Raw genomic sequence first — 23674 nt, forward strand, 5'->3', positions numbered from 1 at the left:
CAGACTGAGCACGACTGGCCCGACGAGACCTCCGGACAACTGAGAGCTGCACCTCGTCCTGGCGATGGCCCAGCGGACGCTGGGCGGCCGGCCCCCCACTCCTGTGGCCCGCCACCCTGCTGCACACGAATCAAGACACGTAACATATGGCATTAAATGTTGGTTTTATACCTATGACTTTTACAGTTGGGGCTGACTAGGGCCTTCACATACCCACCGGGAAGGGGAACGACCCCTCTTCGATGACTCTGCGAACACTTGGCCAGCTGCTACTGCTAGCACTGCACGGCCGCCCCCAGAACTGAACTAAACTTTGTTACTCTCCTTGAGAGCATGGACGGGAGCACGTCTGCCCACCGACCTCTTGGTATTTCGCATGTTTGCGATGTTCATTGGCTACCTGTTTTATTGGCCACGTTAACTACCCGTTTTCCCCCTTCACAAGACTGCAATGGCGTGCGGGCCAATCACTATTCCTTACGAACTGCGGGCGGGCGGGGGGTGGGACGGGGTGGCCACTCTGGGGAGACCGTCAATACAAAGCAATGTCTGTGATCACTATATGCACATGGAACGTGAGAGGGATGCACACACCGTCCAGACGGTATCAAATATTCTCATACCTCAAACGCCATAATGTACATGTTGCTCTCTTACAAGAGACGCATCTCTGTGCGAAGGAAGTCACCACCCTACGCCGCAGATGGCGTGGCCACCTATACGCCACGCACCACTCTTCTTACGCTAAGGGGGCGCTGGTATGGATACGTCCGGGCACCCCGTGGATAATGCAGGACGCCTTGGTGGACCCCGGGGGGAGACATGTAGCAGTCAGGGGCAGGATAGATGGGAACCCGATAGTGCTAGCCTCGATATATGCACCCAACACAGGGATACAGGATTTCTTAACACAACTGTCCAGCACCCTGGCGCCATGGCACGGCACACAGTGGATACTGGGCGGGGACTATAACTGCACACTGGACCCTTCTCTAGACCGTTCTCGTCCCCCGCGCCCTAACTCCCCAGCTCTTCACGCAGCGCGAGCCCTCCTAGATTGGTCCACGCAATGGGACCTGCTAGACGCATGGCGTAGCCACAACCCAGACACCAGGGCCTACTCCTTCCACTCAGGGGCACATAATCTGCATGTACGCCTAGACAGATACATGGTATCCAGGGACTTACTACCGGCGATACGAGACACGCAATACATGGGCCGCACGCACTCGGACCACAACCCTCACTTCATGACACTCACCTGGGAACAGCCGCGACCACCAATCCCCACCTGGCGACTACAACCAGACCTCTTGCTTGACGGCACATTCAGATCCTCGATAGGGGCGCAAACAGCACAACACTTCGAGGAGAACAACAACACTGCCTCCACACCCCAGATAGAGTGGGACGCGTTCAAAGTGGTCCTGAGGGGGCTATGCCTCGGAACCCAGGCACACACCCGCCGACAGCTGGAAGCGGACCTGAAACAAATAGAAAGGGGTTTACTGCACAAAGAGCAAGGGGCGACGGGAGGGGATGATACAGAGCTGCTTGAGGCTAGGGCAGAACACGACAGGCTGATAGGCAGACTAAAACAAATCAACTTCACTGCACACTCAGCACGCACACACCGCTACGGCGACAAGCCGGGCAAACTCCTAGCCTGGCTGATAAGGCGAGAAGACCGCTCCGCCCCGGTAACGGCCATAAGCCCTACTGCGGATACCGTGGTGTACACCCAGGCGGGCATACATGCAGCCTTCGTAGTGCATTACAAGACACTATATCAGTCGCAAATGGCCAATCCGCAACCGGACATCCAAGCATACCTGGAGGAACTCACACTTCCCGCCCCGTCCGATGACCAACGAGACGAGCTCGGAGCCCCGTTGGTAGCGGAGGAATTACGTGAGGCCATATTCGCCCTCTCTAACGGGAAGACCCCAGGTCCGGACGGACTGCCTGCAGAATACTACAAAGCGTATTCTGACATCCTAATCCCCGAGCTGCTCAGAACATACTCGGCGGCTCTAGACGACTCATCCTTACCAACATCCATGAACGAAGCCATACTAGTATCGCTTCTCAAACTGAACAGGGAAGGGATGCTCCTCGGGTCATATAGGCCGTTAGCTCTGCTCAATACGGACTACAAAATCCTGGCATCAGCACTGGCCCGTAGACTAGCGACCCTGGTACCGGCCCTGGTGCACAAGGACCAGAACGGGTTTGTCCCAACGAGATGCACCTCCCAGAACATCCGGAGGCTGTTCCGGGTGCAGGAATACGCAGCCCAGACGTGGCCGAGATCGGGTTGCCTGGTGTTGGACCTGGAGAAAGCGTTCGACTCTGTCGAATGGCCCTATTTATCGGCAGTGCTACGCAAGTTTGACCTGGGCGATGACTTTCTAGAATTGGTCGGCCTGCTATATGGGAAACCTGAGGTGAGGGTACGCACTGGCAAGTTGGTCTCGGAGCCCATAAAGGTTAGAAGAGGCACCAGACAAGGTTGCCCACTTTCCCCACTACTATTCTCCTTGGCGATTGAACCACTGGCTGAAAGGCTGCGCACCAGCGGAGCACTGTGGGGTATCCCGCTAGCAGATGGCACGCATGCAGTGTCGCTATACGCAGACGATTTACTCTTATATATCAAAGACCTTGAGAATGTGCCGCAGGAACTGTCGGACATCTTCCGCACGTTCGAATTGATGTCAGGCCTCAAAGTTAACTGGGCCAAGTCAGGGGCCTATTCGTTCACCCCCGACGCTCCGGACCCGGCACTTCACATTAATAATGAACGACTGACATGGTACCAAACCACGTTCAAGTACCTGGGCATCCATGTATACAGGACGCCCCCAGACATTTTAGACGGCAACCTGACACGGGCCATAACGTCTGTTCGCACACAGGTCGCCTTCTGGAAAACTCTCCCCATCAACGTGCCAAGCAGGGTAACCTTAACGAAAATGATAATACTCCCCAGGCTCCTATACTACTTTGCCAATCTCCCACTCTACATCCCGGTCCGCATATTCAGAGAGCTGGAATCCATGCTCAGAGATCTGATCTGGAACACAGGCAGGCCGAGAGTAGCACTGACGAAACTCTACAACCCGGTCACTGAGGGCGGCGCAGCAGTCCCGAACCTAGAGCTCTATTACCTAGCAGCACAAGTGCAATGGGCAGTGGCCTGGATTTCGGGCAGGAATCTCGAGGACACGGCTACGGCCACAGACGTCCTTTCCCAACTGCAGGTACTCACCCTATTTCACCCGCTGACGAGCCCTAGGAAGCACCCGCAGCTACACGTGGCTGTAGCCATGAAATGTTACGACAGATGCTTACGCCTCACCAGAACCACCATACCGTATGCGCCAGCGCTACCGCTCCTGGGCACCCCCAAAGCCACGTCAGTCGTGACAGAGGCGACACTGGCACAGTGGACCCACGCAGGCATAGAGACCATGGCAGATTTGTACGCAGATGGCGCTTTACTCTCCTTCGAGGCACTGACTGCTGACACGGGACTACCCGCGGGACAATTCCTGCAACATGCCGCAATACTGCGGACACTTACACGGAAATGGGGGAACATCGCTGATGAACCGCCCACACACCAGCTAGTGCAGTGCATGCACGTGATGGGCAACGGGACGCACGTGGTGCACTGGCTGACGCAGGCGCTACTCTCACACACCCAACACGCATTGCAACCTCTCCGGGACAAATGGGCGGAGGACAGAGGGAAGGCATGGACGGACAAGGAGTGGGCGGCGATACTCTCAGGCCCCCGCAACATTCCCCGCAATGCACGTTTCAAACAGATCCAATTTTATGTTCTACACCGCGCATATCTATCCCCGGACAAGATAAACTTGTACTTCCCGGGCACGGGAGCCAAATGCCCGAGGTGTGACACGGAGGGAGCGGATCTCCTCCACATGCTGTGGCAATGTCCCCAACTTCGGGCATACTGGCACTCGATACTCATGACACTGAAACGATGCACGGCAATGTCGATCCCGCTCTCGTGGGAGGCGTGCCTCCTGGGCCTCTTTCATAGGACCAAACTGAACAGGGTGACTTCCCGCTTCTGGGACCTTGGCCTCATCACAGCCAAAAGACTCATCACGAAGCACTGGAAGCGGGCGGCACCACCAGCGGCGGAGCACTGGCGCGCATCACTAGATAACTGGGTGAAAGCGGAAAGTATATCATTACATAATGAGGAGACAGCGGGATTGCGTAAATACCCCATAGCGGCGCCTTGGGACGATATGATCCGCTCTTTCCACAATGGACCACAGGCACCAGATACTCCTGAGAGACAGACACCCCCAGATGGGGAACATAGCGATGGCCAACACACTCCAGGTGCCGCAGACGACAGACACAACGCTCATACACCTGACCCCTAGGCACCCCCCCCTCTACTCCCCCCCCCGGCTCAGCTGACACGCCAGGATTGCCGACACCCTCCTGCATCGCCAGCGTACTTCCCACACATGCAAGATCAGACACGAGCCTGCTGCAACATTGCCACTGGGTCCTCCCCCCCCTCTCTCCTCGCCCCCCCCCACCGCAGGCCCCACCAGCTACTGCACCGCACGCCCCACGACCCCAAGTTTGACACCCCCACCCCGTTACGTTTTCATCGAAGTAGCTTGATTGACGGGATACAACAACTAAGACAGCATGATCACGCACTGTTTGAACGCTGACATTCTCGGCGAACTATTGTGATATACTCTGCAGACTACTCCATGATCTATGTATGCATTACCTTGAATATTGAATCTTCATACATTGAGACTCTGTATGGAATATGCTTGCATTCCTCTTTTCTCCTTTGCATTGAATAAAAGACATATTTAAAAAAAAAAATTAGTGATAAATATCACTGATATGCAAAGCGGGGCCCAAGATGGTCGCTATCTCCTTTTAGCTGTCACTAACTGGTGTTAGCGACAGCTTGGTAATAGGGAGATAATTTTATCTCTTTTTTTTGGCTTTTAAAGCCAAAAAAGCGGAAATAACCCCCCTTGATAATATGCCCCATGATTTCTCGGGGGTTTCAGCTGACAGGGCTTGGTATTGTGTTACGTGCTAATTCTTCCAGGAAACGTCAGAGGGTCGATGCAGGGGTTCTAGAAGGGGTGATAAACCATTTAAGCCTCATGAACAAGCGCATGGTCTTTTAAAGATTTATGAAGTACTCGGGGCGGCGGTGTGTGTGTGCCCTCTTTCAGGAGCGGGCGGGGGGGGCACTGCCAGCAACTTGCCAGGCCAGGCAGTGTTCAACACGTGCATCACCCTTTCTCTGCCTGCTATTGCGCTCCATGCTTCGGAAAGGTAAGAAAAAGAACGTGCATTTGAGTTTGAAATGTCCGATCTTGTAGCAGTACACTTGCAAAGCCCACACATGACAATAATCCGATTCAAGGCCCCATTCACCCGATTTTTTAAACATATATAGCACTCCAACAAAGTTAGATTTTAAAACTTTATTAACATTTAACTATAATGAACGGAACAAAAACTGTAAAAACATTTAAACATTTTTCACCCAAAAAAGCAACAATGGTCAGAAGCTGTCTTTTGTGCGAATAGTCCCAAGGCAGCACAACGTGCAGAGTTCTGGACGGCACCCAGGTGATGTCGCCTGGGTGCCGCACTGGTTTTGGTATCCTACAATGCTGCTCCGAAAATTGGCGTGGGGCGTCCCGGGTGGTGCGGGGGGAGGCCTCGTCAGTAGCGGTCTGTTGTGCGAATAGTCCCAAGGCAGCAGAACGCGCTGAGATGTTGATGGCACCCAGGTGATGTCCAGTAAACTGCCGCACTGGTTTTGGTATCCTACAATGCTGCTCCGAAAATTTGCGTGCGGCGGCCCGGGGGGGGGTCGCGTGGGGGAGGCGGCGTGAACGGGCCTTCCCAGGTGGCGGCCATCCAGCTGAGTTGCGCCCGCTCTTGCGGCTACAGCGTCTCGCTCACCATGTTGTTGAGTTGCTCCCACTCTTGCAGTGCAGCGATAGGCGCCTGCCACATGACTCTTAAAATGGCGGACGGCTCTTCGGTTTTGGGCCTGGTCCACTGAAATGGCCCTGGGACACCTTGGAACTCGGACGCTTGCCTGCTAGGGCTTGGGCTACATTCTCGAAAAGCGTCCCCTCAGCCGTGAAGATTCTACAAAAGTCTTGGGGGTCCCCGACTCCCGCAGGCTTCCGGTGGGGAGCGGCTGCCATGATTGCTCGCGGAATGACCACGACGGAGCCACGAGATGGTGGTGCTCTCATGGTGACGCTAGCTTCAGTCTGAATGATCCAGAAACAAGGTGGGGCTTTCATCGTTTGGGAAAAAAAAATGTTCTAAACCAATGAAAAGTGTTATTTTTAGGTCATATGACCAAGCCTTCCATCTTTAGGAAACCAAAAGTAAAATGATCCAATGAAAAGTTTTATAAACAAGTCACATGACCTGTTATGCGGCATAGGGCTACAAAAAGCGTAGAAAATCTGTTGGCACGTGAGGCGGCGTCAGTAGCGGACCGATGTGCGAATAGGCCGAAGGCAGCACAACGCGCTGAGATCCGGATGGCACCGAGGTGGTGTCAAGCAAATTGCCGCACTGGTGTGGCCATCCTACAATGTTGCGCCGAAAGACGGCGTGTCCAGCTGAGTTCCGGTCACTCTTGCGGTACAGTGAGTCGAACGTGCCGAGATCCGGATGGCACCGAGGTGGTGTCCAGCAAAATGCCGCACTGGTGTGGCCATCCTACAATGCTGCGCCGAAAGACGGCGTGTTCAGCTGAGTTCCGGTCACTCTTCCGGCACAGTGACTCGAACGCGCAGAGATCTGGATGGCACCGAGGTGGTGTCCAGCAAGTTGCCGCACTGGTGTGGCCATCCTACAATGCTGCGCCGAAAGTCGGCGTGGGGTGCCCCGTTGGCTTATGAGGTGATGTCAGTAGTGGACCGATGTGTGAATAGGTCGGAACCAGCACAAGGCGCCAAGATCCGAATGGCAAGTCCTGGATGTTGAGTGCCTCAGTTGAGATTTCTGAGCAGTGTTTGTAAGACTGTCTGAAGCTTATGTGCACCTGCTGCAGCTTCACTATTGCCCTGGTGTGGCCAAAGGTCGCACATGACATAGGCGGCCGGCTCCCGAGGCCCGGCGGAACTTTTTTCCTTTTCCTTTCTGCTTCTTTTCCTACAATCCGTTTCATCTGAAGACACGACCAGGTCCCTGAATGTGTGCAGGGGGACGCTATTGATTGAATGAAAATGGCGGCTTGACACAAAGCTGACTCAAGCGTTGCTGTTGATGCTATACAGACAAAAATTGGTTTTCAGTTTGTACATTCTTCAGGATTTTTTTTTCTATCCAAGTCTGATTGACAGTTTGTAGAAAAATGGCTTCAGATTTTCCACATACTACTCTTCAACATTCTTCCTAAATGTAACAATGTGAAACTCACTAGGAGAACGGCTGTTTCTGTTTCCTTTCAAAATGCTGCCAACAATATTTTCTGAATGGAAGACACCATCTTGTAGCATAAAGGGCCGAAAGGGGTTCTGGTCTGGCCGATGGTTGGTGGAGACATTTTGACTATATCTTGGACCTGCCCGGCCTCGCACAAAATGGCGCCGGTATAAATGGGACTCGTAACTCCTTGCCCGCAAATGTATATCTAGAAAATGTTATTGTAAGTGGCCCTGTCGTATTTTAATTACAAAATGTACGTCCACCGATTCCGCAACTGTTAGACACCTTTGTTCTTGCAACCTAATGGCCCGCTCGTTAAGTTCCTCTACAGTGTAAATGTCTCCTCATCATATACGATTTCAGTTTGCTCCGTGGCCGGCCCACGTGGTTATAGGCCCGTATTTGTATACTGATATTTTCACAATAAAGGTTTTTAAAACAAAACACGGTAGTAGTATTTACATTGGTAAAGTTTTTACTTTTAGTCACTGTTTTCGAATCAGTAAAAGGCAAGTGAAATAAAGCAGTCCAATTACATGACGGATAAAAGGTATAATATGTAGGAACGCAGTAAAGATAAATGGTCAAGGGCAGTTATGTTTTTCATTTCTGCAACATAAAGTGATCGATAAGAATCTGATAATCAGGCGTATCGGCGACTAAGACAGCAGGCCGAGTCTCTTTTACTCAACGGCTCCGTCATGGAACGAAGAAACGCCCTTTTTCTCGAAAAAGGAATATATTTTACTTGCAAGACAGTTGTAAATTTTCCGGGAAAGTACATTAGCCTGGAATATTATAACATATATGTTTTAAAAAAAATAATGTTCGAAAACAATAAAAAGCGTAATTTTTAGGTCATATGACCAAGCTTTTCATCATTAAAATAACAAAAGCAAAATGAACCAATGAAAAGTTTTATTAACAAGTCACATGACCTGTTATGCTTACGTTACGCGCTGCGCGCCGCGCCTCGGATCACTTCCGGGTGCGCTAACGCGGCGTGTCATATAACGCATTACGCGACAACGTAGGTCAAGAATATAGTCAAAATGTCTCCACCAACCAGCGTTCGGAACACAACCCCTTTCAGCAGTCCAAAAAGTTCTGTTAAATGACAACAGAGGGGACAGGCAAGAAGAACCATCAGTCAAAGAGGGGAGGGCAAGTTCTTCTCTTCCGGGTCATGTTGGGGCGTTACCGGAACTGATCGAATTGGTAGTCTAAAGTGTTTCTGGATGTTTCAGACTAAAGCTGGCGTCAGCATGAGTGCACTACCATCTCGTAGCTCCGTCGTGGCCATTCCACGAGCAATCATGGCAGCCGCTCCCCACCAGAAGCCTGCTGGAGTCGGAGGCCCCCAAGACTTTTGTAGAATCTTCACGGCGGAGGGGACGCTTTCGAGAATGGGACCCAAGCCCTATCAGGGAAGCGTCCGAGTTCAAAGGTGTCCCAGGGCCATTTTAGTGGACCAGGTCCAAAACCGAAGAGCCGGCCGCCATTTTGAGAGTCCTGTGGCAGCCGCCTATCGCTGCACCGCAAGAGCGGGAGCAACTCAACTACATGATGAGCGAGACGCTGTAGTCGCAAGAGCGGGCGGTAAACAGCAGAATGGCGGAAGAGGCACAGTGTAGCAAAAGCGGGCGGAATGGCAACTGAAACGGTAAAGGGGCGCCCCACTACAGCGTGTCTTCAGGTCAAACGGATTGTGGGACAAGGTCCAGAATTGAAGAGTCATCAAAAGGCAAAAAGTTCCGCCGGACCCCGGGAGCCAGCCGCTTATGTCGGGGGCGATCTCAGGCTACACCAGTGCTATAAGACTTGGGGAGGGTGTCGGAGCCAAGCGTCTTCTCCGAGTCCATGGCCATCACACCGCCCCTCAGGGGCCTCCGTCAAGCTGTTTAGGAAGGTAACATATCACATTGTTTTCTAATGCAGTCAGGTCCACAAACGACACTCACTTACTTTGAGAATAGTGAAGCTGTAGTAGGTGGAAATAAGCTTCAGACAGTGTTACAAGCACTGCTCAGAACTCTTAACTATGGCACCCAACATCCAGAACTTATGCCATTTGAGAATGGCAGTGACATTGAAGCAACTCAGGGACCAAAACCATTAACGTACTTTCACGTATGAAAAACTTACTTGGGGAGGGGGCAGGAGCGAAGCGCCCCCTCCCAGTCCGCGCCACCACACCGTATGTTGAAAATCTGAAGCCATCGTTCTACAAAGTCAACCAACCTTGGATTGAAAAATCTAGAAAAATGTACAAACTGAAAACCAGTTTTGGTCTGCATAGCATCAGTAGCAACGCTTGCTATCAGAGTGCATGAGTTTCATGCTCGATCGATTGAGCTAGCCGGATCGGGCAATAAAAAGTATAAAATAGTTATGTAAATAGTTATTTAATAAAATGTTTTACCCTGTTTCTTTGCTGGTGTGTTGTCTATATTTTTAATATTTGCATAGGGTTTGTCGTTATTTTGGGCGGGGTGGGTGACGGAGTCGAGCTGTCTTGCAGCCCTCATGGTGTGGAGCTCAGTTCATCTCACTATTTTCGTATTTCTCATGAAGGGTTGTTCCTAATATTTCTATTTTAGCGAGGTCAAAAAGAGATCCAATTAGTGGCCTACTGATTTTGCTCGATTACTTTTATTTTTTTACACGATTTTTCACTATCTGCAAAGACTAAACAGAGTATTGCGACTTTATGCTTGTTTGTAAATAGAGAATGATCCAAAGAGAACCAATTCTAAAACAGTAAATGCTTGGATAACAATCAATCAAATGGAGAGACAAGCAGGCACGACGGATTACAACGGGGGCAAAGGCCTGCGTTAACTACCGTTCACTATCTGCAAAGAGAGAGTACTACTAAGAGAAAAGAGGGGAGGGGGGGGCAGCGTTCAAAGCACATCAGCGTGCATAAATACGAAAATGTTTTTATCTATCACGTACTTGACATTTTAAAGCTTTTCATATTTGCTATTAAAAAACCAATGAAATTCACAGAAAAAACCATAGGTTATAGTGGATATATAGTTAGGAATGTGCATTTACAAAACCTTGAAAATTCAATGAAAAAACCATTGGTTTTAGGCCATATATAGTTAGGGATTTGCATTTAGAAAACCTTATTTTACTCGCATAAAACCATTGAAATTCCATATATAGTTAGAAGCGCTAACTATATATCGCGCACCCGCAATCCACTGCTGATGATGTCACATATTACATCATTCATGACATGGTTAGTGACATCACTGATGACATCACTGATGACATCTCAAATGACATCACTGATGACATCACTGATTACAACATCCAGTGACTGTATGTTTCTGTAAAGTTAAAATATGTTTTACATATTGAAGAATGAGTGGATATATAAGTGTCTGGATGAAGGATTTACTAGGTGCATGACTGACTGATTGAGTGAGTGATTAAATGTGTCTCACTGAGTGCATGGGTTAGTGACTAAACTGTTTTAATTTGTGCATCATTATATCTGTTGTTCTACAAACTGCTGCATATGTTGATCAGTAGCTATATGAGTAACTGTATGGGTTATTGATTGGTTGTCCAAGTATTTGTATGGGAAACTGAGTGTGTGTGTATGGGTGGCTGGGAGGTGTGTGACTCTGTACATAGATGTGTGAGTAGTTGATTCACTATATGTATAGATTCAAAAGTGCATGTGGAAACAGCTGTATGGGCGGTTGACTGTGCATGAGTGTATTAGTGAGTGAATGGATATCTCAGTGCTACATGTCAAATTAAGTACATATGTAAAACACAGTACATGTGAGAGTTGACATCTATAAATAACTGTGCATAAGAGCCAGTGAATGTGTGAGTGGCTGTATGGATCATTGTGAACATGTATCAGAGATTGTATAAGAGAGTAAAGTAAATATGTGTTAGTATATGTTTGAATAAGTAAGGTGTGTATAACTGTATAGTTGAGAAAATGGAGGTGTGATTGATTTTTGGCATAACTGACTAGGTGTGTGAGTAACTCCATGGATGAGTGACAGTCTGTGACTGTCTGTTTACACTGATTGTATCTAAGGTTATATTAGAGTCTGAAGAGGTTCATGGTATTATCACATGAATGATATCATCAGTGATGTGATCAGTCATGTCAAATGAGATGTTATCAGTGATGTCATCAGTGATGTCATTTGAGATGTCATCAGTGATGTCATCAGTGATGTCACTAACCATGTCATGAATGATGTAATATGTGACATCATCAGCAGTGGATTGCGGGTGCGCGATATATAGTTAGCGCTTCTAACTATATATGGAATTTCAATGGTTTTATGCGAGTAAAATAAGGTTTTCTAAATGCAAATCCCTAACTATATATGGCCTAAAACCAATGGTTTTTTCATTGAATATATATATATATATAGATAGATATAGATATATATATATAATATATATATATATATTCACTGAAAAAACCATAGGTTTTAGGCCATATATAGTCAGTGATTAGCATTTACAAAACCTTAATTTACTCGCACAAAACCATAGAAATTCGCATATATAGTTAGATGCAATAACTATATATCGCGCACCCGCAATCCACTGCTGATGATGTCACATATTACATCATTAATGACATGGTCAGTGACATCACTGATGACATCACTGATGACATCTCAAATGACATCACTGATGACATCTCAAATGACATCACTGATGACATCTCAAATGTCATGACTGATGATATCACTGATAACATCTCATTTGACATTACTGATCACATCACTGATGATATTATTCATGCGATAATACGATGAACCTCTTCAGACTCTAATATAACCTTAGATACACTTAGTGTAAACCGACACTCACAGATTGTCACTCATCCATGGAGTTACTCATACATCTAGTCAGTCATGAAAAGAATGAGTCACTCCTCCATTTCCTCAACTATACAGTTATACACACCTTATTTATTCAAACATATACTAACACATATTTACTCTCTTATACAATTCCTGATACAAGTTTTCAATGATCCATTCAGCCACTCACACATTCACTGGCTCTTATACACAGTAATTTATATATGTGAACTCTCACATGTACTGTGTTTTACATATTTACTTACTTTGACATGTAGCACTGAGATATCCATTCACTCACTAATACACTCGTACACAGTCAACCACCCATACAGCTGTTTCAACATGCAGTTTTGAACCCATAGATCGAGTGAATCAACTGTTCACACATGTATACACAGAGTCACATACCTCCCAGCCGCCCCCACACACACACTTACTCTCCCATAGAAATACTTAGGCAACCAATCAATAACCCATATAGTTACTCATATAGCTACTGATTAACACATGCAGCACTTCACAGAACAACAGATATAATGATGCACAAATTAAGACAGTTTAGTCACTAACCCATGCACTCAGTGAGACACATTTAATCACTCACTCATACAGTCAGTCATGCACCTACTAAATCCTTCATCCAGACACTTGTACATCCACTCATTCTTTAATATGTAAGACATATTTTAACTTTACAGAAACATACAGTCACTGGATGTTGTCATCAGTGATGTCATCAGTGATGTCATTTGAGATGTCATCAGTGATGTCATCAGTGATGTCACTGACCATGTCATTAATGATGTAATATGTGACATCATCAGCAGTGGATTGCGGGTGCGTGATATATAGTTATTGCATCTAACTATATATGCGAATTTCTATGGTTTTGTGCGAGTAAATTAAGGTTTTGTAAATGCTAATCACTAACTATATGGCCTAAAACCTATGGTTTTTTCAGTGCATTTCAATGGTTTTTTAATAGCAAATATCAAAAGCTGTCAAATGTGAAGTACGTGATAGGTAAAAACATTTTCGTATTTATGCACGCTGATGTACTTTGAACGCTGCCCTCCCCCACCCCCCCTCTTTTCTCTTAGCAGTACTCCCTCTTTGCAGATAGTGAAGTGTAGTTAACCCAGGCCTATGCCCCGTTCTAATCCGTCGTGTCTGCTTCTCTCTCCATTTGATTGATTGTTATCCAAGCATTTACTGTTTTAGAATTGGTTCTCTTTGGTTCATTCTCTATTTACAAACAAGCACAGAGTCGCAATACTCTGTTTAGTCTTTGCAGATAGTGAAAAATCGTTTTAAAAAACAAAAGGAATCGAGCAAAATCAGTAGGCCACTAATGGGATCTCTTTTTGACCTAGCTAAAATAGAAACATTAAGAACAACCCCTCATGAGAAATACGAAACTAGTGAGATGAACTGAGCTCCACACGATGATGGCTGCAATACAGCTCGGCTCCGCCACCCACCCCACCCAAAATAACGACAAACCCTATGCAAATATCATAAATATATACAACACACCAGAAAAGTAACAGGGTAAAACATTTTATTAAATAACTATTTACATAACTATTTTATACTTTTAGTTGCCCGATCCGGCTAGCTCAATCAATCGAGCATGAAACTCATAAACTCTGATAGCAAGCTTTGCTGCTGATGCTATGCAGACAAAAACTGGTTTTCAGTTTGTACATTCATCAAGATTTTTCCATCCAAGGCTGGTTGAGAGTTTGTACAACGATGGCTTAAGATTTTCAACATACGATGTGGTGGCGCGGACTGGGAGGGGGCGCTTGGCTCCTGCCCCCTCCCCAAGTCGTGTTGTCCTGGTGTGGCCTAAGATCGCCCCCGACATAGGCAGCCGGCTCCCGGGGTCCGGTGGAACTTTTTGCCTTTTGATGACTCTTCCATTCTGGACCTTGTCCCACAATCCGTTTGACCTGAAGACATGCTGTAGTGGGGCGCCCCTTTACCGTTTCAGTTACCATTCCGCCCGCTTTTGCTACACTGTGCCTCGTCCGCCATTCAGCCGTTTACCGCCCGCTCTTGTGACTACAGCGTCTCGCTCACCATGTAGTTGAGTTGCTCCCGCTCTTGCATTGCAGTGATAGGCGGCTGCCACAAGACTCTCAAAATGGCGGCCGGCTCTTCTGATTTGGGCGTGATCCACTAAAATGGCCCTGGGACACCTTGGAACTCAGACGCTTGTCTGCTAGGACTTGGGCCCCATTCTCGAAAGCGTCCCCTGAGCCTTGAAGATTCTACAAAAGTCTTGGGGGCCCCCGACTCCCGCAGGCTTCTGGTGGGGAGCGGCTGCCATGATTGCTCGTGGAATGGCCACGACTGAGCTACGATATGGTAGTGCTCTCATGCTGACGCCAGCTTCAGTCTGAAACATCCAGAAACACTGTAGACTACCAATTCGATCAGTTCCGGTAGCGCCCCAACGTGACCCGGTAGGGAAGAACTTGCCCTCCCCTCTTTGACTGATGGTTCCTTCTGATGTCATTTAACAGAACTTTTTAGACTACTGAAAGGGGTTGTGTTCCGACCGCTGGTTGGTGGAGACATTTTGACTATGTTCTGGACCTACGTTGTCGCGTAATGCATTATATGACACGTCGCATTAGCGCACCCGGAAGTGCTCCGGTGCGCGAAGCGCAGCTTCCCGGAAGCGATCCGGGGCACGGCGCGTAACGTAAGCATAACAGGTCATGTGACTTGTTTATAAAACTTTTCATTGGTTAATTTTACTTTTGTTATTCTAATGATGAAAGGCTTGGTCATATGACCTAAAAATTACGCTTTTTATTGCTTTCGAACATTATTTTTTCTTAAACATATATGTTATGTTCCAGTCTAATGTACTTTCCCGGAAAATTTACAACTGTCCTGCAAGTAAAATATTTTCCTTTTTCTAGCAAAAAGGGCGTTTCTTCGTCCCATGACGGAGCCGTTAAGCAAAAGATGCTCGGCCTGCTGTCTTAGTCGCCGATACGCCTGAATATCAGATTCTTATCGATCACTTTATGTTGCAGGAGTAGAAAACACAACAGCCCTTGACCATTTATCTTTACTGCGTTCCTGCGTATTATACCTTTTATCCGTCATGTAATTGGACTGCTTTATTTCACTTGCCTTTTACTGATTCGAAAACAGTGACTAAAATTAAAAACTTTACCAATGTAAATACTATTACCATGTTTTGTTTTGTTTTAAAAACCTTTATTGTGAAAATCTCAGTATACAAATACGGGCCTATAACCACGTGGGCCAGCCACGGAGCAAACTGGAAACGTATATGATGAGGAAACATTTACACTGTAGAGGAACGTAACGAGCGGGCCATTAGGTTGCAAGAACTAAGGTGTCTAACAGTTGCGGAATCGGTGGACGTACATTTTGTAATTAAAATACAACAGGGCCACTAACAATAACATTTTCTAGATATACATTTGCGGGCAAGTACCATGGGTGACGTTAATTCGAACTTACAATAGTTCAGTAATCAATAACACATCAGAACTTAATATCAATAAGGATGTCGAAATATTCAATCAATTCTCGTCCCCGCCCGCCATGTGCTTCAAAACTGCATACGTATCTCGTGATATCAAGGTTGTTCAACCAGTACACAACAAGAAGTTACGAGTCCCATTTATACCGGCGCCATTTTGGGCGAGGCCGGGCAGGTCCAGGATATAGTCAAAATGTCTCCACCAACCAGCGGTCGGACCAGAACCCCTTTCGGCAGTCAAAAAAGGTTCAGTTAAATGACAACAGAAGAGATAGGCAACAAGAACCAACAGTCAAAAGAGGGGAGGGCAAGATCTGAAGCCATTGTTCTACAAACTCTCACGCAGACTTGGATGGAAAAAGCCTGAAGAATGTACAAACTGAAAACCTTTTTTTTCCTGTGTAGCATCACCAGCAACGCTTGAGTCAGCTTTGTGTGAAGCCGCCATTTTGATTCAATCAATAGCGTCCCCCTGCACACATTCAGGGACCTGGTCGTGTCTTCAGGTCAAACGGATTGTGGGACAAGATGCAGAAAGGAAAAGGAAAAAAGTTCCGCCGGACCATGGGAGCCGGCCGCCTATGTCATGGGCAATCTTTGGCCACACCAGGGCAATAGTGAAGTTGCAGCAGGTGCAAATAAGCTTCAGACAGTGTTACAAGCACTGCTCAGAACTCTCAACTATGGCACCCAACATCCAGGACTTGCCATCCGGATCTTGGCTCTCAACTATGGCACCCAACATCCAGGACTTGCCATCCGGATCTTGACGCCTTGTGCTGGTTCCGACCTATTCACACATCGGTCCGCTACTGACACCACCTCATAAGCCAACGGGGCACCCCACGCCGACTTTCGGCGCAGCATTGTAGGATGGCCACACCAGTGCGGCAACTTGCTGGACACCACCTCAGTGCCATCCAGATCTCGGCGCGTTGTGCTGCCTTCGGTCTACTGTAGCCGCAAGTGCGGACGCAACTCAGCTGGATAGTGAGTGAAACACCAAGGGGCGCCCCACTACAGCCGAGGAGCCTCCATCTTGGGGGCGACGCACAGCATCACATTGCTTTCTCAAACAGCCCCCACTGACTGACGCGACCTCACAGGCCAACGGGGCGCCCCACGCCGACTTTCGGCGCAGCATTGTAGGATGGCCACACCAGTGCAGCAACTTGCTGAACACCAACTCGGTGCCATCCGGATCTTGGCGCGTTGTGCTGCCTTCGGCCGATTCGCACATCGGTCCGCTACTGACGCCGCCTCACGTGCCAACGGATTTTCTACGCTTTTTATACCAGCGCGTAACGTAAGCATACCAGGTCATGTGACTTGTTTATAAAACTTTTCATTGGTTCATTTTACTTTTGGTTTCCTAATGATAGAAGGCTTGATCATATGACCTAAAAATAACACTTTTCATTGGATTAAAACATTTTTTTTTTCCCAAACGATGAAAGCCCCACCTTGTTTCTGGATGTTTCAGACTGAAGCTGGCGTCAGCATGAGAGCACCACCATCTCGTGGCTCCGTCGTGGTCATTCCGCGAGCAATCATGGCAGCCGCTCCCCACCGGAAGCCTGCAGGAGTCGGGGGCCCTCAAGACTTTTGTAAAATCTTCAAGGCTCAGGGGACATCCGAGTTCCAAGGTGTCCCAGGGCCATTTTAGTGGACCAGGCCCAAATCCGAAGAGCCGTCCGCCATTTTGAGAGTCCTGTAGCAGCCGCCTATCGCTGCACCGCAAGAGTGGGCGCAACTCAACTACATGGTGAGCGAGACGCTGTAGCCGCAAGAGCGGGCGATAACCAGCTGAATGGAGGATGAGGCACAGTGTAGCAAAAGCAGGCAGAATGGCAACTGAAACGGTAAAGTGGCACCCCAGTACAGCAGACAAGCCTCCACCTGGGGAGGCCCGTTCACGCCGCCTCCCCCCCCCCCGGGGCGCCCCACGCCGTTTTTCCGAGCAGCATTGTAGGATGCCAAAACCAGTGCGGCAACTTACTGGACATCACCTGGTTGCCATCCACATCTCAGCGCGTTCTGCTGCCTTGGGACTATTCGCACAACAGACCGCTACTGACGAGGCCTCCCCCCGCACCACCCGGGACGCCCCACGCCGTTTTTCGGAGCTGCATTGCAGGATACCAAAAACCAGTGCGGCACCCAGGTAACATCACCTGGGTGCCGTCCAGAACTCAGCACGTTGTGCTGCCTTGGGATTATTCGCACAAAACACAGCTACTGACCATTGTTGCTTCTTTTTTAAAAAAATGTTTAAATGTATTTACTGTTTTTGTTCCGTTGTATATATTTATAAGTTATTAAAGTGTTATAATCCTACAACTTTGTTGGAGTGCTATATATTTTTAATGTGACACATATTTGTGAAGACTTTGATGTACAAAAAGGCATCCCTGGAATCTTCCGCTTCAGGCTCGGACCCACACACCCTCACAGTGAGAATCCCCTCCCCAAGCACAATACAGGATGGTTATCAGATAGTAGGAACGCGTGTGGTGTGACGGATCTCATCGGGTGGGGGCCTTGATCTACTGTAACTCCTTTGAAGAGGGGTGATTCTCTACAGCTGGGGCCATAAACTACACCTGCAGGACTAGGTGATAGCCTGGGACCGGCCTGGACAATCGGACACAGAGGAAGAGGAGTGTCACAGGGTGCGGTAGTGAATAGGGTGAAAGGGAGGTGTCGGGCGGGCATAGGGTGTGATTCTCAGAGAAGAACAGCGCAGATGGGAGGAGGTTTCTGGGCCATGCATGAGAGAGAGAGCGGGGGTGACCAGTGCGTGGGGGAGATGCTTGCGAGGGAGGGAAGCCATGCTGAGGATCAGTGGCGTGCAGAGAGTAGGTCTGGTCAAGGCATCTAAAATGGCTGCCGTGCTCAACAAAAGTGTGGCATTGCAAAAAAGGCAAGATGGCGCAGACAATGTTTATCAATAAGGATTAATTTATAACAATTATTTTTATCAAAATATTTAATCGCAGTGACAAAATAGCGGTCAACAGTTCCTGATTTCCATCAAATAGAACGTTAACAGACGTCACGCAGCAAAAAAAAAAAACGCTCACGAACAGCGCAGATGGGAGGAGGTTTCTGGCCCATGCATGAGAGAGAGAGCGGGGGTGCACGCAGCAAAAAAAAAAAACGCTCACGAACAGTGCAGATGGGAGGAGGTTTCTGGCCCATGCATGAGAGAGAGAGCGGGGGTGACCAGTGTGTGAGGGAGATGCTTGCGAGGGTGGGGAGCCATGCTGAGGATCGGCGGCGTGCAGAGAGTAGGTCTGGTCTAGGCATCTAAAATGGCTGCCGTGCTCAACAAAAGTGTGGCATTGCAAAAAAGGCAAGATGGCGCAAACAATGTTTATCAATAAACAATTATTTTTAACAAAATATTAACTCGCAGTGACAAAATGGCAGTCAACAGTTCCTGATTTCCATCGAATCGAACGTTAACAGGCGTCACGCAGCAAAAAAAAAAAAAAAGCTCACGCACAGCCGCTGGAAGGCATGTATCAACATATATGAGCCTCCTCAGCCACCCTCAGAAAACATAAGGGGTCAGGATACGTCTCCCGTACCCCCTTATACCTAGTAATTTAATTAAATCGAAACACAAAATGGCGAATTCCTGTTTCGCTACCAGTTTGCGGCCTGGTTCGCGAACCGAGAAGCGCTTCTACCGTGAAAAATCTAATTTTAATTATTTGCCCCACGGGACCCTTTAATAACCCCAACATCATTACTAGGGGGTCACGAGGACTCTACCTTGCCCCCTTTCATTAAATTCCCCCTTCGTTTTTCTCCTCCTCTTGTCTCTCGATCCTACCGAGAGACAAGATGGCGGCCGCACCGGACTGTTTAGAATGTTGACAGACACCGGAGAGCCAATCAGCTTCGCTACGCAAAGCTCCGTAACGCGAAAAGTACGCGATCTGGTGCGCTATCTAGGACTCTGTCACAGATATATCTGTTTTTTTAAACGTTAATTTCTCAAAATCCACTGGAGCACATATATTGAGACCCAGCAAAGGCACATCGGGCTAACAGTCCCTACAATTTTGCCAAGTTTCGTGTAAATCCATTCAGCCGTTCGAGCTAAAAGTGAGGCCAAAGGCCCTATGGAAAAATGAATGGGAAAAACGCGTTTTGGGACCTCCCTTTTTTCTTGGCCCCCCCTTGACGGAACCCCCCCAAATTTTCAGGGGCTGCTCAGAAACAAAATGTGGCATTTTTCCGAAAATTTCAGCCGATTCCGTCCACAAACGCCAAAGTTATTAGACATAGAATTTTCAAAAGTTCCATAGAGAAAAAATCCTAACTATATATACCTACTGGCGACCGCCAGTAGGTAATATATATATATATATATATATATATATATATATATATATATATATATATATATATATATATATATATATATATATATATATATATATATATATATATATATATATATATATATATCAACAAATACCTCTTGCTGAATAAATTTTCGCAAACACATTCCGGGTGTCCTGGCTTACTTCGGAATAGAAGAGGTATTTGTTGATACATGTTGAAGGCCGGTCGGTGGCCTACCCGGGACCGTTCCACGACAGCCCAAGGTGCGCAAACCGGCACTGGAGGAGAGAAAATATATATATATATGCGCATCTTATTAGCCCCTAGCTATGACAAGCCCAATCCTAACATGTTAAAAGAATGGGGACAAACAAACTTGGAATCCTCCACTAAATTGATACAAATCCTTGTAAAGTATGCATCTATAGACAGGGAAATATTAATCAAGGAGATTGATGAAATAAATGACTCTTTGCAAAAACTTGAACCCCATGAAATGATTGCTAAAGGACGAAAAGAGATTGATGAAAAACTGTCCAAACAGGAAGAAAAGATCAAGGCAAGAAAGGTTTATAAATTTGCTAGAGATAAGGAGGACTACGCTCAAGGGCGCATTTATACGTTTGCGCGTAAGTTTGATAGCGCCAAGCGTTCGAAGTTAGCGCAACAGCTACAACTAGCACAACAAGCTAAACAAGGTAATGTAAGCCAAGCAGAAGCCTCCACCTCAGCACATGCACCATCTGCAATGACCAATAATCAACAAATAAGCGATAATGATTCGCTCACAAGTGGTCAGACATCAGATGAGGATGGCAATACTCAGTGGGACACTAATTCTCTGATCCTTGACCTTGGGGAAGAAGTTGATTTTTTAGTTTCGGATCGGTTACAGACTCTAAGGCCCCGGACCAAACACCCACAGAAGGGGCAGCAAAAGCAGCTAAGCGAGCCAGGCGCAACAAAAGGAGAAGTGAGCGCCGAAAAAAGCAGAAAATCACCAAAAAAACCAAAGCGACAATATTGGTGCAAAAAGAAATGAGCGACAATACAGTAATTAACTTATCCGATGTTACCCTCACTGAAGCGGAAAAACAACTTTTAAGTTTGGGGTTAACATACTGCCCTGCATCTGATTTCAACTATGCAAGAACGCGTATAGATGTCTACATGTACATAAGGAAATTAAAACTTAAGAAATTCTTTAACATTAAGGAGGGCTCAAATGAAAAAGAAAAAGAAAAAGACAAAGAAAAGGATCATACTAACTCTAATGGTAGCAATAACATACCACTAGCTCTACCCTCCAGATACACCAAATCCCTGCTAACTTTACATCATTTGGCCTCCGACATTTCTATATCTCCTGAAACGACTTCCACTCAAGAGGAATTAAGAGCGGCATCAATTGCACAAGTTGGGGCCAACATCAGCCCTTTCAAGCCTAAGTCAAAATTTAATCCTACCATGCCTCGAGATTCAATTGATATTTTTCAGGACGTGGTGGTTGAGGATCTTAAACAATTACACCACAAGGTGAAACATAAGAAACGTTACAAGAGCAAACATGAAAATGACTACTTTTCACTTATTAAAAAGTTGGGCAACGATCAGAATATTGTTGTTACTAGTGCGGACAAAGGGGGGAATATAGTTATTTGGCCTCAAGAAGCTTATATCAAGGAAGCAAAAAGACAACTTAATGATCCAACTTGTTATTCCAAAACAACCATCAAACACTTCAATGACGCTAGAGATGATTTGAAAAAGTTGTTGTATCAATGTAAGAGAGATGGTATGATCTCCTCTCAGGAATTTGAATTTCTCCACATTGAGTTTCCTATATTGCCGAAGCTATATTTACTCCCAAAGATTCATAAGCAGGTAGAACCAGTCCCTGGCCGGCCTATCATCTCGGCCATTGGGGGGGTGGCCGAACATGTCACACAGTACATTGCCTATTTCCTCCAGGACTTGGTCAAGGATTTGCCTACTTATGTCAAAGACACCGGCGATTTCATTGCCAAAATTAAAAACATCCCATGGGACAAGGACATGTTGATGCTTACATTGGACATTGAGTCGCTCTACACGAGCATAGAGCACATCGGGTCTTAAAGCTCTTGAATTTTTCCTCGGAAAAAGACCCATTAATTGTTATTGTCACAACAAAGTGTTAATTGAACTGACCACATGGTGCCTTAACAACAATTTCTTTTTGTTTGGTAATGATTTGTTTATACAAAAACGTGGAGTTGCTATGGGGGCCTGTTTTTCCCCCAGCTATGCGTGTTTACACGTAGGCTGGTGGGAGGAGCAGGTCCTCAGGCGACAGCACGCGGTTGCTTTTGATCAACATGTTTTGCTTTGGATCCGTTATATTGATGATGTTTTTGTTTTGTGGCGAGGGGATTTTATCAGTGCAGAAAATTTTGTCACCAGTCTTAATTCTAATCAAGAAAACCTCAAGTTTACTAAATCTATCAGCAATTGCGAGGCAGAGTTTTTGGATGTCAAAGTATTTGTACATGACGGACATTTGGCAACCAAATTGCACAGGAAAAGCACTGCTGGCAACAGCATTCTTCACGCAAGCAGTGCACACCCTAGACATGTAGTAGACAACATCCCACCAGGTGAGCTACTTAGGATCAAGAGAATCTGCAGTACAGAGATTGATCTTGATGTCTGTACCAATGAGGCTCTGGATCGTTTTAGACAAAGGGGTTACAGCGAATCTATCTTAAAGACGGCTGTGCAGAAATCTAAAAATAGAACTCGTGAGTCCTTGCTCGTTCAGACACATAACAACGTGTCAGACACTGTCCCTGATGATAATACTGGAGCACCCAGGCTAATTACCTCCTATAGTAGACAAGCTAGACAAATAAAATCTATTGTGACTAAAAGATGGCCGGTTTTACAAACTGACCAGGTTCTAAAACCTAGATTGCCTGATGGTCCCACTGTGACCTTTCGAAAGGGCCCTTCCCTTAGGTCACATATTTGCCACGATTTTCCAGAACTTAGGAAAAAACAGGATTGGATGAAATCTCTTTTTGGGTTCAAGCGCTGCACTTCTTGCAGGGCTTGTAAATTTGGCAAGTCAACTACTCAGTACAATACACCTTTCAGTCCTGACCCTATTAACATCAAGGGTCAATTTACTTGCAAGACTGAGTTTGCCATCTACGTCCTGACATGCACATGTGGACTCAGATATGTCGGCAGTACGCGACAACCTGTGCATGTCAGGATTCTCCAGCACTTACGTGCCATCGTCAACAATGACCCAGCTTACCCGGTGGCCAGGCATTTTACAAGTATTCATAACAATGATTTACAGTGCCTGACTTACTTTGTTATCGCCTCCGTGGAGAAACCTACTAGGGGCGGTGACACGGATAAGTTGCTTCGGAGACTTGAGTCC

Source organism: Lissotriton vulgaris, chromosome 8 (genome assembly GCF_964263255.1).
Source record: "Lissotriton vulgaris chromosome 8, aLisVul1.2, whole genome shotgun sequence".
NCBI lineage: Eukaryota > Metazoa > Chordata > Amphibia > Caudata > Salamandridae > Lissotriton > Lissotriton vulgaris.